Source organism: Grammomys surdaster, unplaced genomic scaffold (genome assembly GCF_004785775.1).
Source record: "Grammomys surdaster isolate TR1022 unplaced genomic scaffold, NIH_TR_1.0 224, whole genome shotgun sequence".
Classification (NCBI taxonomy): Eukaryota; Metazoa; Chordata; class Mammalia; order Rodentia; family Muridae; genus Grammomys; species Grammomys surdaster.
The window spans coordinates 700,557-712,614 of record NW_021604669.1 but is presented as its reverse complement, the minus strand read 5'-3'; positions in this window follow the sequence as shown (position 1 = coordinate 712,614).

Here is a 12,058-nt window from a genome sequence, read left to right as displayed (position 1 = left end):
AGTGGAGCAGAGTGGCTTTGGCATAAATGCCAGAGTGACTCTCTAGAGCTGGGTGGTGGCACCCCAATGGAAATCTATCAGAGCTGGGATGAGTCAGTGCCCAGATGCATGGGCAGTGAGACAGTCCCTATCCTGACAACTGCTGGTTACTACCAAGTGTCTTCTTCACCCCGATGCTCAGGGTCCAGGGGAAGAAGGAGGTGCTCAACCAGTAAGTAGCAGAGGACGGTCCCAAGGATGTGTGCTGAAGAATGAGGGATGAGGGTGCCAGACACAGATCAGACATCTTTGGAGGATGTTCTTTGAGAAAGGGACATGTGAGCTATGGTTTGGGGTTATTAGACATGCAAGATGTCTCCCATAGAGGTCCAGGTGAAGAGAGAGTTAAAACTAGCATCACCATGGGGGCATAGGGGAAGCATAGAATATCAACCAGATGGTGGGAATCCCTTCAGGTCACTGGGGTGTTGAACAGGCATCCTGATACTCCGTACAGTGAAAGAATACAATACACAGCAGATAGAGCAAACCATCTGAGGACAGAGACCAAATACACAGCTCTTCCCCGGCTCCTGTTCTTTCTTGAGGTCACTCCCCTTTTTGTTCCTCCTAGAAAGAGTCCAGCCTCCTGCTCCAAATCCTCCCCCCAGCTATGCTCAAGTGTCTGCTCACCTAAAATCAGCATCCCCCTGTGGGTCCGGTTCTACTTAGCTTCCGAGATCAGACGAGATCTGGCATGTTCAGGGTGGTAAGGCTATAGACTAGTAGACTGGAAATGAAGCTTATCTAGGTGGGTGAGTTCAAAGAATTTTGGTTTGGCCTAGTGACTGCAAGGGAGGAGGGTTGAATGGGTGGAGGGGATGTTAAGGGGCTGGATGGGTTGGGGAGGATGGATGGGGGAGGTGGGAGGGAGACCTCTCCAAGATGATTTGAGTGCTATAGCTTTCTATGGGGGTCGGGTGAGTGAAACAGCTCTCCTAAGTAATATTCAATGAAGCCAGCTGTCTTATTTTGGGGGTAACAAGGGATCTATAAACCTTGGGGAGTGAGTAGAAGAGTGCCTGGGGTTGAGGTGCTGGGAATGCTTTATTTGCATGAGGAGGGATTCCAAGTACCTAAACCTGTAATTTGGCCAAGAGGCTACACGACTTCCTAAGGAGGAAGAAGGTGGGGTCCTGCTAGCCACAATCAGGTTTGGACACTTCTCAACCTCACCCTTGTTCCAGGCTCGTTCTTTCTGGCCACACTTGCCCCATGTCCCCCAGCTCCTCCTTCATGTCCTTGCTGCCAAGAACAGTGCCTTCTGCCATTCCCCTTCCTGAGGACCAGCTGTTAAGTCCAAACAGACAACTCATCATCTTCCAGCTCCTGGTCACTGGAAATAAGAAACAGTGTTTGAGAAAGGCCAGCATGTGTGGTATGTTGGTGTCTGTCAGATGCCTGGGGCTTCAATGATAGTTACTTCCTGGAGCTCCATTGAAGACTTAAGGTCATGGCTTGACACCCTGGGTAGAGGTGTGGTGGAGCTAAGGCTGACAAGAGCAATAGGCCTCAGCTTCTCATGTGTGCTGTTACCCACTCAACTGCCTCCAGAGCACCACACAGCAGGAGCAAGGCCCAAGTCCTTGGCTACTCCTTCAGGCTCTCAGAAATCCTGCCAACTGCACACCTCAGCCATGTGTCTCAGGCAGACTCTGTCAGCTGTAGGCTGAAGGCAACAGCATTCTGGGTGAGGCTCACCAGTGTTCTGAGCTTGGGGTGCCAAAGAGGCTGTGTGTAGAGGCTTGAATAAACTCTCCAGGAGCCTCCACTGGTCACTATTCCCAGGACATGTGATAGGGATTTGTCTAGGAATGTTCCTTGGCAGGTGTTCATGGCTCAGAGGAAGTGATTAGAAGCCCTTTTGAGGTGTTTGGTCAAAAACGGGGATAATAAGAGTCTTCAGGTCATAACTGCAGAGGGCTCGACCACCATTAATTCAGCCAACTTGGACCTAGAGTCAGGCTGTTGGACCTGTAGCAGGTTTCTCTGACATCCAAGGGATGGACACTGCAAACCTCAGATGCTGGGCTGTCCTACACCACATAGCCAACAGTCTCCACAGTGGCTTTCTTACTACTCAGGCCTTTACTGTACTGTCCCTTAGACATTCTAGCAACTATCCTATGCCCAGTGTCCACTCTACCACAAGATGGTCATTCTTTAAAACTGTGCTGTCCAGTGTCCATCTGTCTGTCTACTGAGACATGAAGCCCCTGGAGGCAGTTTCCTTCATAGTACATAGAACTATGCACTATGTATAGAGAACATAGTAGGAGCTCAATTAATTGACCAAGTGAGTGGCCAGGATCAGCCCCACAGGACAGGAAGAAAGTAACAGGACACAGTGGACACGCACTGCTACTCTTAGATGGTGGCAAAGATGGGGTCTACCAGCCCCAATCAGAGTGGGCAAGGGTTCAAGGATCGAGCAGCTGCTGGGAAGAAGCTCCTCCAGAGGGAAGGGGTCAGTCAGACTCTATGCACTCATGTTCACCTCTCCTTTTGAACCCCAGATCTGCACCTCGGCAGAAAGTCTTAATGCCCCCTGATCTGTGTCTTCATGGAGAACTCGTGGAAGAGGAGCCTACACACAGAGCTAGGTCACACTTGCCTCTGCCCAGCAAGCCTTCTGTCTGACCAAGATTAGGATTCCACCCACCAACACAGTCAGACACATAAGTAGCCAGCTAGGCAGCTCTTGTCTTCTACATGTGGAGGTAGTAGCCTCAGATACCCCGGGCTGGGCTTGAGGTAGTAACTCCTCCCACTTCCCTGTGGCTCATCTTGCTATCTGGCACAGCTTAACAGGAGCCTGGAGGACTGGTTAGGCACCCTCTGTAAGCTCTGAACCTGTAGCATATGAATGCGGAGAGACCCTGTCTCATGTTACCTACTACTAGTGAGAACTGGAGTTGGAAATATTCCCCCACCATTCAGGGGACTTGCAGACAGGTATGGAGAATATGATTCTGGGAACCCAGGACTGGAGAGGAGACCGGTCAGGTCTGCCATCTACAGACATAGGACCTCAAAGGACAGGACTTGCATCTCATTTAATAGAGATGAAGTTAGAAGCAGCTGTCTAGACAAGGAAGCTGGAAATGAGTGAGGCTGGACTGCTTCCTCCAGGGTAACCCTGAAGAGAGCAGAGCAGAAGGTCTGTGGGGCGTGGCCAGGTCTGCTTTCTATCTGTGACCTACCTGAAAGCCAGGGAAGGTACTGTGGGCATCTGACTGGGTTAATCAGATGATCTGAGAACTCTGTGGCATTTTGCTGATGACTCTCAGCCATGTGCATCCTGGCGAACACCGCTGCCCATACATGGCACCATGGCTTGGTCACTGACAAGTGAAGAAGGAGTTGCAAAGACATACTGGTTTATGAATAGCTTGACTTGGGGGGGGGGCTCACGATTTGAGGGACAGGCATGAGATTGTCCCTGCTGCGTGAGGGGGAAGCCACTGGTCAAAGAGGCCAGGCTACTTCTAACTGGTCAACTTTGGAGGCTCTTGGCATTACATTATCATTTCTGGTCCTTAAACTCGCACCCACATGTGCACCACAGAATCATGGGGGAGCCATCCCAAGCGCCCCGTCAGAGTCCATGAAGAGTGTCTCAGCTCCCAGCAATTTCTGGACAAGCTTGATAAACCAAGAGTATCCAAAAGGCCACCAGTACATTGTTCCTAGGCCAGCAGCCTTGGGCTTCCTGGTTCTTAGCTAATCCTCAATCCTCTCTCTCTCTCTCTCTCTCTCTCTCTCTCTCTCTCTCTCTCTCTCTCTCTCTCTCATTGACACTGACTTCCAATCTCTCCAGAAGCTCTGCAGGCTGGGACTTAAAACAGAAAAATCCCATCTTGGCTATTTGAGTAGTTGCCGCAATCAACACAGAAGTCCAGACATCTCTCTGTGGTCTGATTACATAAACTCCCAGGAGTGAAATTGCTAGCTAAGTGTCCATCAGCAGATGAATGGGCAAAGAAAATGTTATGTGTGTGCACAATGGATGGCTGTTCTGCCATCTTAAAAAAAATATGAAATCCTGTCATATTCGAGTAGGCAGATGGAACTGAAGGGCATTCATTGTGTTCAATGAAATAAGCCAGACATGGAGGAACTAACCCTGCATGATCTCATTCACCTGTAGACACTAGAAAAGCTCATCTCCTACAAGTTAAGGGCAGAATAGTGACCAAATGCTAGGGAGAAGCCTGGGAGGTTAATAGGGAAGGCTGGTCAGTGTGCACAGAGTTAGGCAGGAAGGTGTACTGTGTTCTACCATATGGCATATGCCAAATGACGGCCATGACTGGCATTAAGGTAAGTCCCAAAATAGCCAGAAGAGCAGATGTTACCATTTCCCTACAAAGAAATGACAGGCTTTAGAGATGATGGATGTGTTAATTATCCTGATCTGATCATTGCATAATATACACACACACACATCAAAACATCACATCACATCTCTTAAATCATACAATTACTATGTGTTAATTAAAAATAAAATAAATCTCTGGAAGAAGGAAAACACATGCAGAACACGGGGTGGGGTGATGGTGAGGTGGGCTGAGGGGGGAGAGTTTCTCAACACCTGCATCTCACCTGCAACCATAGATATGGTGTCTTCCCTGGTCCCTGGCCCTGTATGCTCCCCGATCACACAGGCCAGCCAGCGGGATGGTACTGGTCACCTGGAGTCTCCTGCTGTAGGCTCCCTCTTCTGTCCCAGTCATGTAATCCTGGGCAGGGTACTGGTAACTCTTTCTGGTGTGGAGCACAGGTTATCCAGGAGTAAAGCCCCCAAGAGGAATATGGAGTGAGTAGACATGACTGGCTCAAAGGATGGAGGTGACTTTCCACAGGCAAGGAACCCTGCCTGTCCCAGCTCAGCCTGCAGGTCCCAGCATAGCCTGCAGATCCCAGAACAGCCTGCAGGTCCAAGCATAGCTTGCAGGTACAAGCACAGCTTGTAGGTCCCAGCATAGCCTGAAGGACCCAGTGTATATTGTAGGTCCTGGCCTCTGAGCTAAGAGGCAGCAGGCAAAAGGCAGCAGGGACCAGGACGTCAGGAGCTGATTGGGCTGGAACAAAGTCTCCAGGGGTTGTTACTGAGTATGGCTGCATAGGCTGCAGAAACTTCATGAACACTCATGATTTTTCTCTGCCTCCTGATGAGACACCAGAAAGCCTGCATGAGACCAGAGGAGGGCTACTCTAGATCTAATCCAAGATAGTAGAGACTCCGGGAGGCCAAAGGTTCTCAAGTATTACTTGTGTTCCAATGCAGGAGGCAGACAACAAGTCAAGCCCAAGAAGCGTGGAACCAGGGATGAATAGAGCCCAGAAACACATTAGAAGGCCTCATAGGCTTCAGATCTCCTTAGACTCCTAAATAACCAATTCATTTCCTCAGTAGCCATACTCTGTGTCTAGGCTGAAGCTTACTAGGTACCCCTTGTGGATATCAGTTAAACAGCCGATGGAGCAACCTCCCTGTGCCAGATACCTACAGTGCTACACAGGAAGTTATCTCACCTCAGTGCAGAAGTCCAGGGTGGGAGACGTTGCTGACCCATGTCTTTGATGAACCTCAGGGAAGATGGACTCATGGTGAGCGGCAGATCCATGGTACCCTCATCCCTCCTGACAGACTCCCAGTGCTACATGTCCTACCTCAGAACTAGGACAGAGCTTCAGAGACTAATGAGTTTCACATTGTGAGGCTTCAGCAGGGAAGCCAATAGCCAGGTAAGGAGCAGGCTATGGAGGCCATGCAGGCCATGGAAGCCAATCTGAGAAGTTTCTAAACTGCCCTCTATGCTACTTCTGTCAAAAGAGGGTGTCTTTCATCTCATCTTCTTCCTAGAGCTCAAAGCACGTACACACACACACACACACACACACACACACACACCCCACAGGTGCATGAATATGCTTGCATACACACATGCATACACATACCACTGAGAGGTGAACCTTGAAGATTTTATGGGAAGGAATAGAAACCCTGCTTCTAGAACTGAGATAGCCCTACATAGTCTGTCCATTCTGGGGTCTATTCAGAGTCTTTCGAGTGACATGTGAAAGACAGCAAGTAAAACAAGCGAAACACATAAAACAATGGTTTGGGAGACACTAGTATTAAGCAATGAAAACCAGTGCTTCAGAGAGATGGAAAGGGAGATGAGCCCTAAAATCACACATGTTGCTGTCCTGATGTTCCTGCCCTGATTATAGCTCTCAGGGGCTGGCAGAAGGGGCTGTCAAAACAGATCTGTAAACTCTGAGTTGAAGATATGGATCTGGAGGTCCAGAAAACTAAGGGTTACTCACAGGCTAGAATAGCAGACATGAGAGAGCTACAGAGAACTCGGAGGCCTGAGGCCTGCAAACAGTGTCTTTGGTCTTCAACATATTACTGAAGGCATGTAAGGATGTTACACATAACCAGGACAACACCCAAGCAGATCGGAGGGAACAGTAAGCAGCGCTCACCCAGGACCAGGAACAAGGCTGTTCCACTACTTTGCCAGCACAGCCTCCCATCCACAGGGTACAATCCACTGCCTGGGCTTGCCTCAGTCTGCCCGAAACTGAACACTGGTGTAGTCACACCTGTCAACTCTCCAAAGCGGGACTTAAAACGGGAAGGCTTTTTCCAAAACAAACTGTAAGAAGATTGCTTGGAATGCAAAAATATCCACCACGCAGCCGGATAAAATTCACAATGTCTAGAATCCAATAAAAAAAAATGACCAGGCATGAAAAGAACCAAGATGATGTGAGCTACACTGAGGAGCCAAAGTAGACTAGAGACTGACAGGGAAGATGGGATTAGCAGGCTTTAAACCGCTCCTTAAAGTTGCATTTTGTACGGCCAGAGTTATAGAGAAACAAAAAACGTCCTGAAAGAGGCGTGAGAAATACGAAAGAAAAGGCCAATATCACTTCTAGACCTGGAGACTCGAAAGTCTGTGATGAAAATCGCGGTGGATGGGACTGCATGGCAGATTTGGCACAGCAGAAGATTGCAGAGCCTGGCAGCATGGCAAGGGACACTACCAAAGGATACCGCAAAGAGAAAAATCCTTGGCTTCAAACTTTAGTTGAATATTATTGAAAGGAAGTGAAAAGCTGCCTAATATATATATTTGAACAGAGAGAACGTTCTGACTTTTCCAAGTATAAATGTAGTCCTTCAGATGGAAAAGCTTAAACACACACACACACACACACACACACACACACACACACACACTCAAGCAGGAATAAAATCACACCAACACACAATCAAATCACTCAAATGCCAGTGACGAGACAAAGGGATTTCTTTTTTTTTAAGGATCTATTTCACATGGAGGAAAAAATACAATGTTGATTGCTGAATTCTTATCAGAAACAATGTAGCAAAGACAATGAGGAAGCCACATCCTTCCAAGGAACCAGAAAGACCAGAAAAATCTGCCAGCTTAGAGACAAAATGGCTAAAGCTTAAAAGCAAAACTCCTAAAGGCGTTTTCAGTAGGAAGACACAAAGGGCCACCATTTCATAGTGTTGTAGAGCTGGGGACCAAGTTTTTAACAGATGGGCCTTGGGAGTATTCAAGAGCCAAGTTACATATGGTAAATGATACCAATACGGATAAACATGAAGGGATCTATGGCATGGCCATGAACAGCAGACTAGGGCCGGGCCAGGGGCTAGCACTCAGGGTTGTTGCTGGATCAGGGCAGGGCCAAGGTCACTTAGAGCTACCCTAGTGCCAGTGTTTAGTAGACCACATAAGGCCAAATAGGATCAATCCAAGATACCATGAGGCTTTTTAGGTATGGTGTTCTCCAAGGCCACTATGACACTATGTTGCAGGTCCAGAGGGTTAAAGGGCAAGAACTGATGTCTCTGGGCCAGAGGCTAAAGTCTAGGATGAAGCAGGAACCGGGCTAGCTCCACCAAAGGCCTCTCTCATAGGCCCGTAGATGCCAGATTCTCCTTGTGTCTCACATGGCTGTCCCTCTGTGTGTCTGAGTCATGACCTTTCCTTGTACTTAGGCCAGTGAGATTAGTTTACCCTAGTGACCTCATTTTAACTCAGTTGCCCCTTTAAATACAAGTTGCCCCTTGTCTGCAAATACGAGTCAGTCTCTAAGTGCAGGGGTTAGGACCTCAATTGTATTTCAAAGGATGCGATCCAGCCCACTTTAGAGGTGATGGCTACAGAAGGCAAGCTCAGGGAGATCTCAGTCCGTCTTAGGTTTGGGTGGTCCAGGAGGGAAACTTTCTAGTCACACATAGAAGGACCTGAAACCCCTGTGTGGTCTCAAGGGATGTCCACCGACAGTTGAGCTGCCTCTATGACCTTGGCCCTGGTTCCCAGATATAGACTGGAAGATAAACAAGTTAAAAGAGGGGGCTGAGAGACCCTGGGGCTGTCGGAGGAGGAAGGGTCCTGGTGTCCCAGTCCACTGCAGTCCACTCGGCTTTGAAGAAGGTCGTCCGTGTTTACTGGCTCTGCTGTTCCCCAGAGCTGCTCTTTTGTGAGAAGACCGAGTATTAAATGCCACTTGGGGTTTATTTACTCAGCTCTGACAACCAGGAAATCAATGTTGCAACCGAACTTCTGGCAGCGTCTTTTATTAATGCTTTTAATGTCTGACTTTTAACCACTGGGGACTCTCTGTTGAGGGCATGCTTTGTCTGCCCTTGTGAGTGCAAGCTGATGCGTGAACGGGCTGAGTGCATCTCGGCAACAGCGTGCACAGCCGGAATGCCCACATGAGCCGGTGGGTTCACATGTGCATGGAATATGTGCTCATGTGTGTGCCTTTCTGTGTGGCTGTGCATATATGCATGCTCATATTTACTCATTACAGGGCACCAGACTTGTGTGCATGTGTTTGGGTGGATATCCATGTGTGCTCATTTGTGTTTGTACTGAGATAGATAGGTAGGGTGTGTGTGTGTGTGTGTGTGTGTGTGTGTGTGTATGTGTGTGTGTGTGTGTGTGTTTTCCAGGGAACATATGCCCAGCTTGTACATTGCATGTGGACCTGCCAGTATGAAGGCAGACTCACAGCCATAAACTCTGCTTTAATCTGGGAAAAGCAAAAGGGGGAGAGGGAGAATGAGAGAGACAGAGACAGAGACAGGGACAGAGACAGGGATTTGCATCTCTTAGCTCCAAATGTGAGCCTCATTTAGGAGCAAAATGAACATAGCAGGAAGACCTCAAAATCCATCAGCTCTTACTCCTAGGCCTGTGGATTTGCAGCAAACCCTGCTGGTGAGTGACATTTCTCATCCTGATTTCCCTGCCTGGGCTTCTCTCTCTGAGTGCTGTTTATCCATATGATCTGGAAGGAAGGACCTTTCAGGGAAGCCTCAGTGGCCACCTTTCCTGCAGAAAATAAAAACCTTCAACAGGGGGGTGGGATGGGGGATGGGGGCTTGATAGGACCAGCCAGGGTTTGGGTATGTTGGCAGGTCTACTGGGTCACCAACATCCAGGCCTCTCTGTCTGATCTGTCCACAGGACCACAGGGCAGGGCACTATCATCCACAGAACCCAGTGATGTCATCCAGACATCATAGCTGGATGCTTGGGGGCAAGGCTTGGACCAGTTCTCCTTCACTTCTTCCTGGGAATGGGCAGAGTGCAGTCAGCACCCACTGATAACCACTGACAGGAGTCAGGCCTAGGGGTCTTAGCTTGCTCCTGGCCGCCATGGGCTACTTGGCTTAAGAGCCTCATCTGAGAAGTGGTCCTGGACCAGACAGGGTTTTTTTTTTTCTTTCCTACCACCATGGCCTTATTTAACCTCCATTACAGCCTAATAATCCATCTCCAAAACCAGTCACAGGCTTAGGGGTTTGCCATGGGACTGTGAGGAACACCATTCAGTCTAAGGTACCTTCTAAATATAGTACTTCACCCTGGCTCTAAGCAGCAGGTGACAGCAGGTGACCTTGGGACCCAAGGAGCAGGATTTACTTGGTTTTCTTTCTATAAGTCATTCTTCCTATGGTGTCTAGAGTCACCATGCCAGGGCCAGGCAGCTCTACCAAGGTCCTCTGCTCCTTCCAGGTAGTAGTGACATCACCGGACCTGCTCATTACTGCTTGGCCTCTGGAGCTTCAGGGATGCTGTCTCTTGCTGTGTTCTTATTGTCACATAGCCTGGAAGCTTCTTAAGTCTGTGGGACATATCAAAGGTCAGCAGGTGGTGGTGGCCTCAACGGAGCTATCGTCATTTTATAGAGCCCCCAAGCCTGATGTCTGTGTCAGCTTTGTTGAAAGGTTTCCCAGAGGCTGGTACACAAGGGAGGTGTCTTCCCTGAGCCACTTTGACAAATAGATACCAGATGATCAGCGTGTCACTGCATGCTAAAGCTTTCTCAGTACGTATAGCCCACTTCTCTCTACGAGCCCCCAGCTTTCTGCAGCCAGTAGGCCCTGTATTCAACCTTAGACCCAGCAGTACCATGAAACATGCATGTACTTCTCCTGATGGTGGCTACTAAGCAAGGTATCTCTCTCCCAGGGAAATCTGGTTACAAGGGTCAGAACTACTTATCCATTGTGGCACACAGTGGGTCAGTCCCACCAGGAACATGGCAAGCTTTAAAATGAATTTGCTAGCTCTTGACCTATATCGGTGATGGCAGAGGGTAACCTGGTTCAGTGTACTCTGAGCCCCTCTCCATGATCCTAGGCTTGAGCCATAACCCCTACTGTACATGGGAAGTTTGGAGGCTACCTGGGTTGCCGCCTGGTGCCTTCCTAGTGACAGACTTGGGCCAGGCTCATATCTGTGTGAGAGAAAGCGATCATGCTCAGTTCTATCCTGATGTTGGAGAGGGGTTCACAACCAAGGAACAGGAGTGAGTTGTGGACTATAGAGAGCACGGGACTGTAAGTATTCCAGATACACTGCTCCCAACAGGCTTCTCAGTGAGGAAGAGCACTGTGTTCAGAAGTCCCTTAGGGGACTATGAAGGAGAGGGAACCTGCAGCTCTCCGGGGTACTCTGACATGTAAAACAGTATTCTCATTATTTAGTGAGATCCTAGAGAACATGGCCAAGGCCAGGTCAGCTCACCTTAGAGAGGGCGGGGCAGACTTCAATCAGAGTCAGTCCTCTTCACCTGCATTCAAGTTCCAGGATTTGGGCTGCTAAACCCGGTCCAGTAGGGAGAACACACTGCTTTGCTTTCATGAGCCCAGCAGAAATAGGTTTCCTTCAATGTGAAAAGGTATAAACAGCAGACTGGCTTGGATCAGGTGGCTTTGCTGCTGGGAGACAACACAGATTTCTGGAAACATCACAGAACAGGTGTGGTTACAGTGGGCTGTGTCATGCTGATAAAGACCACCTATGTTGTGACTACAATGGAAATTTGGCTTCTAGAAATGTCATAGCTGCATTCCTAAATAACTATTCCCATGTAATTATACACTTAAAACTAATTAATTCTAAAGATTCTGTCCTGGAAAGGAACCCACAGCTGCACCAGGTGTCACAGGTCAAGGACCCCAGACTTAAAGTGGATTTGCAAGCAAAGGCCTGACTGAAACACACAGATAAGAACAGAAATGCACACCCATTCACAGACTGGGTAGATCAGACCTCACAGAAGTCTGGCAGGACATGTGTCAGACTCTTCCTCACTGTGACTCGTAGGAAAAGCAAAGGGACAGACATCTATTTTGGCTCCTGGATCAGTGATTTTGCCATAACCAGCTGGCTTAGATGCTTCTGGGTAACAGTGAGGTGAACACCGTGTCATGAGGACATGTTCACATTTTGGTGGCCAGGGACAAAGGGAGCAAGGGGCAAGATATAGCTTTTTAGAGCATATTGAAGAATGACCTACTTCTCATAACCAGGCCCCACATCTAGAAGTTTCTACCACCTCACAGTCATGCCATCAAATTAGGGCTCCACCAAATTGAAAGCTTTCAGGATCCAATCTTGTCCCCCAAACACTGTCTGAACACTGCAGTGTTGGGAAGCAGGCC